Source organism: Sturnus vulgaris, unplaced genomic scaffold (genome assembly GCF_052056855.1).
Source record: "Sturnus vulgaris isolate bStuVul1 unplaced genomic scaffold, bStuVul1.hap1 Scaffold_194, whole genome shotgun sequence".
Classification (NCBI taxonomy): domain Eukaryota; kingdom Metazoa; phylum Chordata; class Aves; order Passeriformes; family Sturnidae; genus Sturnus; species Sturnus vulgaris.
This window is the reverse complement of record NW_028276164.1, coordinates 4,868,666-4,877,264: the sequence shown is the minus strand read 5'-3', so window position 1 is coordinate 4,877,264 and position 8,599 is coordinate 4,868,666. Positions and strand designations below refer to the sequence as shown.

The following is an 8,599-nucleotide window of genomic DNA, read 5'->3' as shown; positions in this document are numbered from 1 at the left end:
CAACATTAGCTTTCATTTCCTATCACAATTGCTTGCAGAATAATTTCTTCTCCATACCACCTTATTTTTGCTACTTACTCCATTTTGGAAACTTTGTTACATCTCTCCTGCCTTGACTGAGTAGTGTTCTTTGTTCTCTTATTCCAAATCCTCTTGGTTTTCTTTCCCTCCAGGCATCGGCAGAACCTGCTCCTCCTTGAGCAAGCAGATTGGCCAGGAAAATGCAGAAAGCAGGAGTGGAGGCCAAGGCCATTGCAGAAGGGGTTTCTGGCAGGCAGCCACAGAGCAGCAATTTGCAGGAGCTGTGGCTTGCTAAATCACAGCTTTAAGGATGATGTGGTGGTGCCAGAGGAGAAGACCCTTGGTGTTGTGCAGGAACAAGTTCCTCCAGAAGAAAAGGTGGCGTTCCTTTGTGCAGGGAACTCGTTGGTATCAGCAGTGGAGGAACAGGGTGAGGAAGGCCTGCAGCCTTCGGATTGTACTGCAACAGCCTTCACCCCTGCCAGAACCTTGGTGAGAGCTGCCAGAGTGCAGAGGGAGGCAGCCCTTTGGACAGGCGTCCCTGCTCCCTCAGGGCCACGGCTATGAGACAAACAGCCTCATCCCTGAGGATGCAGATGTGTAGGAAAAGCCTGAAAGCAAAGCTGTGGAAACCTTTGAGTGGTCGTCCATCTTGCATCCATCTTGGGTAGATCCATCGCTGTGCTCTTGTACTACCCAAGGTGTATCCTTTGAAAGCCTTTTTATAAACCTCTCCTGGATTCCTTTTACACTGTCCAGCTGCCTCTGTTGCAGGCAGCCTCTCCTAGGCATCACACCAGGGAACACTGCAAAGTCCTTGAAGAGGGCAAGCCCTGCTCAGCAGAAAGCAAAGCACCCGCCGTGTTTGATCCACAGCATTCCCATGCAAACACAACACGTGCCAGCCACTGGCAAGAAAGAAACCATATGGCAGCCAAAACCAGAGCAGTGGGAGCACCATGAGCGCTCCTTGGCAAATCCTGATTTATTTAGAGCACAGGCACTGCAGAAGTCAGTGAGCTGCTAACAAAATCCTCTTTCTGCCTTCGACAGCCAGTTCAGGAGAGCTCCCCAGAGACAGAGGAACTTCAACTCCCTTTGTCTCTGGAGGGTCTGCTCAGGCACAGAGTGGTACGTGTTTCCAGCTGGATCTCACCTTGTAGGAACAAACAGAGCCTCTGTCCTCTCTCAGGGTCCACACCTGGCCAAGGCCATGGTGTGCGGCTGTGAGGAATCTCGCTGGGAGGAAGAAGGCTCTGCCACGAGCCACAAGGCCTGGCCTGCATTTGCCTGCCAGCGGTTGGAGGGGAAGAAAGAGGAAGAGTTCATCAGGGCTCAGGGTGAAATGAGGTTTTGGTGCTTCTGGCTCTTCTCCCAGCTTTGGTAGCAGAGCAACATCTCTGCCCCTACCACCCGCAGGCCCTTGGAATGCACACAGAACCCTCCCTTTCACTTCAGGAGACACCCAAGTGGCGGCCTCAGCTTGAAAGGACAGCTGTTGTTTCAGTGTTGCATTTCTTGGCTTGTTAAAGGCCCTCCTACCTGTGCTCCAGCCAGTGCTGGAAGACACAGAGTTCCCATGCAGAAGGAAAGGCAAGGAAAGCTTGAAGAAGGCTGAAGGGAGCACCTACGGGACTACACCTTTTGCTAAGAGATTTCTTTAGCTGCAGCTGCTGACAAGGAGCAAACTTGACACCCCTCAATGGGTTTGTTTATAGTTTTATTTTTTTGAGTCATGTGTGAGATGTGGGAACTGGGTGCTGCAGAGGCTCCGGCAAGGCATCAGAAACGCCCGGCCCGCACCCAAGGGTGCCAGAAGATCTCCTCTAGCTCTGGCCTGTCCGCGGGGTGCTTGGACAAACACCAGCGGATCAGATGTTCGCACTGTGGGCAGAGAAGCCAGAAAGTGCCAGTCATTTGCAGAAGGCTCCTGCCCAGCTGCCCCCGGCGCCCGCAGGACCCGACCGACTCTGCCCCGTGCGGGAGAGCGGCACGGCGGGACACGGCCACCGCCTTCAGCCACGCGTGCCGCACGGAGCCCGTGGGCACGGGCCGCCTCCCGCGGCCGGCCCTTGAGGGCACAGCGACATCCTGCCCAGCTGTGCGAGGGCTCCGCCGGGCTGAGTGCCGCCATCTGCCAAAGCCTGCCTTCTTGAGGCCGGATACCAACCTGGAGAGAGCTGGAGCCCGAAGAAGAGCTGCCCCGACACGATGTCGCGGTCGTCCCAGAAGGGGAGGCTCCCGCACACCATTTCGTACAGCAGCACGCCCAGGGACCAGACGGTGGCTGAACGGGCCCTGGTAGCAGCCAAGGCCGATCCCCTCGGGCGGGCTGTACGCGCGTGTTCCTAGGGGAGACAGGCGGCGCTGTGCAGGCGCAGGCCGCTGCCTTCCAGAGCCTGGCGCCGGCCTCCCGGCTGAGGCAGGGGCTGCGCCGGCGGCCCCGACTTCCCCCGGAGGCCACCCCACGTCCCCCAACCACCTGGCCAAAGCCAAGAAACGATTCTGCAAGGCGAAGAAGGCCAGCGGAGCAGCCCATGCCCTTGCGGGCCAGGCAGGCCGAGGGGCCGGGCCCCGGCTTCTGCAGCCCCCTCTCTGTGGGCAGGGCCGGCAGCCGGCTCCTGGGACACGGCATCTGCCCCGTGCCAAAGGGCAGCCAGCAGCCGGCTGAAGGCCGCAGCCCGCGGCCCAGCAGAGAATGGCGCCGTGCAGTGCCTGGCCCTGGCAGCGGGGCCCGGGCTGGGGGGTCACCGGCAAACCGTGTGTAGGCCCGCTCCTGGAGGAAGGTGCCGCAACCGAAGTCAATGAGCTTCAGGTCATAGGGCACCGGGTCCACGAGGAGGTTCTCCGGCTTGATGTTGCGGCGCAGGACGCTGCAGGCGGTGCACACGGCCTCCAGCACCTGGCGGAAAAGCCAGCGCGCCACCTCCTCGCTCAGGAAGCCCTGCTCTCACAGGAACTGCAGGAGATCCTACGATGGCTTCGGACACTCCATCACCAGGAGGAAGCTGTCAGGCAGCTCAAACCAGTCGAGCAGCTGGATGATGGAGTGGCAGCCAGAGCCCACCTTCTCCATCAGCACGATCTCCATGGGAGCACGGGTGCTGTCGGGCTGTGAGGAGGAGACAATGCCTGCAGCAGGCCTGATGCCGCCCTGTAGCTGTGCTGTCCCCTGCCTGGGATGCCCCGCAGTCTCCCTGGTGCTTTGGCTTCCTGCCAAGCCCCAGAGGATGCTTGCGAGGTGGCCCCTGCCCCAGCCCCAGCCCCGGTCTCTGGCATCCCCAGGCCCGCGATGCTCCGGTTCGCACGCTGAGCCCACGCCCGCCCCGCTTCCCCCCGCCATCCCCTGCCTGTCACTGCCGGGGCCCCGGGCTTATCCCTGCCCACCCCGCCCCGCTCTGCCTTGCTCTGTCCCGCTGGCCGCGCTCACGCACCAGCTCGTCCCACTGCAGTACGCTCTCCCGGGCCACGCGTTTGATGGCCACCTGCAAGCCATCGAGAGAGGGGGCCTGAGCTCAAGCCCTGCCCCTCCTCCCACGCCGGCCGTTGCGGCCACTCACCGGGCTCCCGTCCGAGAGGCGGATACCCGAGAAAATGGTGCCAAAGCCACCGGTCGCCAGCTACGGGCCCAGCTGGTACAGCTCCTGCAGCTGCTTCTTTTGCCCTGTGGCCAAGAGCGAGCCATCAGCCTCGAGCCCAGGGCCCCCTGTTCAAATGTCCACCAGTCAGGCGCGCCGGGCCAGCGCGGGCCACGCTGCTCTCACCTGCTTCCTGCTGCGTGCCGGGCTGCGGCCACTGCGGGGTAGCCGTTGGGCTGGCGAGCGGCACAGCTGGGGCAGGGCAGGGCACGGAGGCGGCTGCAGGAGCCGCGGTGCCAGCGGGGCAGGGCGGCACCGTCGTTGTCCCCGGCGTCACGGGCTGCACTGTGATGTTGAGAACAGCCGGGGCTACAGCCCGAGGCGTCACACAGGGGGGTCCCAGGAGCAGCTGCAAAGAAGACAGGGCTTTTTGAAACCTCTAAAGCCCTTGACGTCACAGCCACTGGAAGTAGCCGTGGTGTCTTCAGGGGCCCTGGCCCGGCCTGGGGATGCCCCTCAAGAGCCCAGGGGAAACCTAAGACAGCTCTTAGGCACATCTCACCTGCTATTAGAGAGGCCTTCGTGGTGGTTGAAGTCTCTCTTGGGGCAGCTTCCTGGAGATGGAGGAACCCCCTTGGTGTCTCGAGGGTTGTCTCCACCACGAGGCTGGGGCTGTTGCCGGCTGGCACAACCGGCACAGCATCCTGGCAGCTGTGGGCCTGCAACTGCTGGCTCCAGGATGCTCGCTGCTCCGCCAGCTGCTCCTGTGAAGGCTCCCCTGGCTCGGGCTGGGCTCCCACTTGGACTTCTGGGCTTTCCTGGCCACGTCAACGGTCAGGGTTGTGCCCAGGTTCTTGACGCCCAGGGAGCTGGGAGACCTGTCCACGGGCTCTGCACCGTCCGCAGGCAGACAGGTCTCACTGCGCCTCTGCAAGGGATGGAGGTTGTCAGAGATTGCAGAGGCTCCTGCCAGGATGGAGGCTCTCTGACAGCCTGAGGTCCCTGCAAGGATGGCAGGTGTATGCTGGGGTGCTGTCCTTACAAGGGTTGAGGCTCTCCCAGGCAGCCTCTCCTAGGATCACACCAAGGAACAGTGGCCAATGGCCCAGCAGACAGCCACAGTGGCCAGCAGCAGGACAAGCACAATCACTGGCATGTCACTGTCACTCATGGCTCTGGTGCATCCCGTCGCGACTGCAGTGGCAGTGGCGGCTGCTGGCCCCTCTTATATAGCGCCAGCACAGTGATGTCACAGCGCTGTGGCCAGCACAACACAGCCCTGCCTCACCCAGCACTCAGCCCCTTTGTGCCATCACAGCCCAGCACACCTCAGGGATCAGCAGAGCAGATCATGGCTGAAGATGCACGTGGCCAGAGAAAGCCTGGAAGTAAGAAGGCTGGAAGTAAGAACGGGAGCTGAGCCCGTTGCAATGAATCGTTCCCTGGAGCCAATGGCACGTGAGGAGGAGTGCTGGTGCCAGCAGTGTCAAGCCCACAGTTCCCAGGACACTGCAGTATTCCCAACTGGAAACACCGATCATTCTGTACCTGAGCAGATCCTCCAGAGACAAAGGAGACTTGAAGTTCCTCTGTCTCTGGGGAGCTCTCCTGAACTGGCTGTCGAAGGCAGAAAGAGGATTTTGTTAGCAGCTCAATGACTTCTGCAGTGCCTCTGCTCTAAATAAATCAGGATTTGCCAAGGAGCGCTCATGGTGCTCCCACTGCTCTGGTTTTGGCTGCCATATGGTTTCTTTCTTGCCAGTGGCTGGCACGTGTTGTGTTTGCATGGGAATGCTGTGGATCAAACACGGCGGGTGCTTTGCTTTCTGCTGAGCAGGGCTTGCCCTCTTCAAGGACTTTGCAGTGTTCCTTGGTGTGATGCCTAGGAGAGGCTGCCTGGAACAGAGGGAGCTGAAGAGTGTTAAAGGAATCAAGGAGGTGTTTACTAAAAGCCCTTCAAAGGATACACCTTGGGCAGTACAAGAGCCCGGCCGTGGCTCTACCCAAGATGGACACAAGATGGACGAGTGATTCAAAGGTTTTCACAGCTTTGCTTTCAGGCTTCTCCTGCCCATCTGCATCCTCAGGGATGAGGCTGTTTGTCTCATAGCCGTGGCTCTGAGGGAGCAGGGACGCCTGTCCAAAGGGCTGCCTCCCTCTGCACTCTGGCAGCTCTCACCGGGGCTCTGAAAGGGTTGAAGGCTCTTGCAGAAATATCCCAGGCTGGAGATCTTCCTCACCCTGTTCCTCCAGTGATGATACCAACGAGTTCCCTGCACAAAGGAACGCCACCTTTTCTTCTGGAGGAACTTGTTCCTGCACAACACCAAGGGTCTTCTCCTCTGGCACCACCACAGCATCCTTAAAGCTGTGATTTAGCAAGCCACAGCTCCTGCAAATTGCTGCTCTGTGGCTGCCTGCCAGAAACCCCTTCAGCAATGGCCTTGGCCTCCACTCCTGCTTTCTGCATTTTCCTGGCCGATCTGCTTGCTCAAGGAGGAACAGGTTCTACCAATACCTGGGGGAAAGAAAACCAAGAAGATTTGGAGTAAGAGAACAAAGAACACTACTCAGTCAAGGCAGGAGAGATGCAAACAAGTTTCCAAAATGGAATAAATAGCACAAATAAGATGATATGGAGAAGAAATTATTCTACAAGCAATTGTGATAGGAAATGAAAGCTAATGTTGCTACTAGGGAATCCATCATGTATATTATTACTTGGCAGACAGTTTAACGTTTCTACTATTGGCTGTCCAGGCTCAAGCTATTCTAACCTGATAGCCAAAATATTTTAAAAATCTATGTATATTTGGAAGAAAGGCTTCCAGTTCTATTAAGGCTGGGCACTGTGAATCCTTCTTACCTTACAGATGCCCATGGATCTGAGGGTGCAGGCAGTCCTGTCCAAAGGGCTTCTTCCATCTCCGGTCCAGCAGCTCTCACCGAGGCTTCGGTGTTTCAGTGTTTTTTTCTTCAGCAAGTTTTTCTCCTGATGGGCTGCCATGATGTCCTTTAGGAAAGAAAACATGAATCCTATTACTCCAGCTGGTTCTTGGTAATTCTTATGCCTCTACAAGAGAATCATGAATAAAAGTTACTAAAATCAATTGTATAGCCTTCAGACCACGTGAAATTTGGGGGTGGAGGAGAGGAAGCAAAAATGGTTTATAAATTTTCTATGAACTTACATTCAGTAAAACATAAACAAAACACTGATATTATAGTAATCCATTAAACTTCTTGCTAACTGGAAGTTTCTTTGAGGATGTATAGTCAATATATGGCTTATTATTTACACTTAAAGGCAAACGGGAAAAAAAGCTCCGCCACGTTCTCATAAACCTTTGAAAATAAATTTCTATAACTTAACTGCCTCGCTGAATTCAAGAAATTGCTACTGCAGTAACATAACCTGTACTGGACCTTGTCAATTGGATGCTTTTGCAGCAGAGTCCTTGCTCCATATATGTAATCTACACCATAGAAAATATTTTATAATCCTACCTAAGTGAAAAACCAATGGGAATGGAGAATTACTTTCTCAGCAACACCTAATTCCCCATGTGGAACATGCTCTGTACCTTTCTTTCAATCTGATCAAACACTTCTTATGGTAAAGATCATCATCCTATAATTGGAAACTATGGACTGATTTCCCTGTTTGATGTGCCTCATTACCACAAACCTGATCCATCACCAGGACAATGACTGAGCCTGGCCATACCTTCTGCATCCACCACCTCCACTGGCAACCTGTTCCAACGCCTGAGCACCCTAACAGCAAAAATCAAACTTTTAATATGTAATCCGAATGTCCACTATCTCATCTTATGGCCACTTCCTCTCGTAGCCATGTAAGCTTCTTTTCAGAAGTGATGAGAGGAGAAGGTGGCTCGTCGTTCCTCTTTGCCGACACGGCTGGCTCCCTCCCAGGCCCGGTCGCACACAGGAAGGAACGCAGCATCCACGGGCCCGAGACCACGACGCGAGAGGCAGTCGTTATGGGCCACTCACCGGGGCTCACTCCTTCGCTGGGGGCCGATCCGTCTCTCGACAGGTGCCGGTCCCTCTCTCGCCCGGGGCCGGTTCCTCCCTCGCCGGGGGCCTTTTTCTCTCCCACCGGGGGTCGGGCCCTTCCCCACCGCACTCCGCTCCCCCACGCCGCCCCGGCCGCCGCCGCTCCCACTCTGCCGCACCAACGGCCCCTCAGCCGGGCCCGGCCCCTCCGGGCCCCGCCCCCGCCCACCAGCCCCAGCCAATCCCCGCCCGCCCCGCCCTTCCCGCGGCTCCCCATTGGTGGCCGAGCAGCGCGAGGGGCGCAGGCCCCGCCCCCGTGGCGGTGCTCGCGCCCAGGGTTCGGCCGTCACCGGGGCAGCGGCGGAGCGGGGCCCGCGCGCAGCGGCCGTTCCTGCAGGGCTGCGCTGCGAGCTCCGACAGCAACAACAGCGGGGGCAGGAGGCGCTTCGGCCAGCGGGCACGAGGGATCCATAAATAAACCCCAACGTTCTGGAACAGTGGGAACGGGTGTCCAAAGAAATAGCTTACACCTGCACTTGGGTTACAACATCCCCCTGCAGGGCTACGGGCTGGTGACTTCAGGCGGCCACAGAGCTCTTAAGGGGAACTGGGCTGACTTGACTTGTTACCAAAGCGGCCAAAGAGTCCCGAAATCAGACTGGGCCCCCTGGAGTTGTTACTAAACTGTCCGCATTCCACTGATCGTTCCCTGCAGTTTCCAATCATCCCACAGAAAAAGACCTCGAGGTGCTGGCCCAGAGCTGCCGAACACGAGCCCAGGTGTGCCCAGGTGGCCAAGAAGGACAATGGCATCCTGGCCAGTGTCAGCAATAGTGTGGCCAGCATGACCAGGGCAGTGACCGTCCCCCTGTTCTGGGCACTGCTGAGGTCTCACCTTAATCCCGGGGTCAGTTTTGGGTTCCTCATTACAAGAAAGACTTTGAGGTGCTCGAGTGTGTGCAGAGAATTGAGCTGGGGCG

General features: G+C 57.4%; 1 pseudogene; it reads right to left on the bottom strand.

Annotated features, from left to right (window-relative positions):
- Nucleotides 1-1,803: 1,803 nt before the first annotated feature.
- Nucleotides 1,804-6,480, bottom strand: LOC148218200 (serine/threonine-protein kinase pim-1-like; annotated as a pseudogene).
- Nucleotides 6,481-8,599: the final 2,119 nt, after the last annotated feature.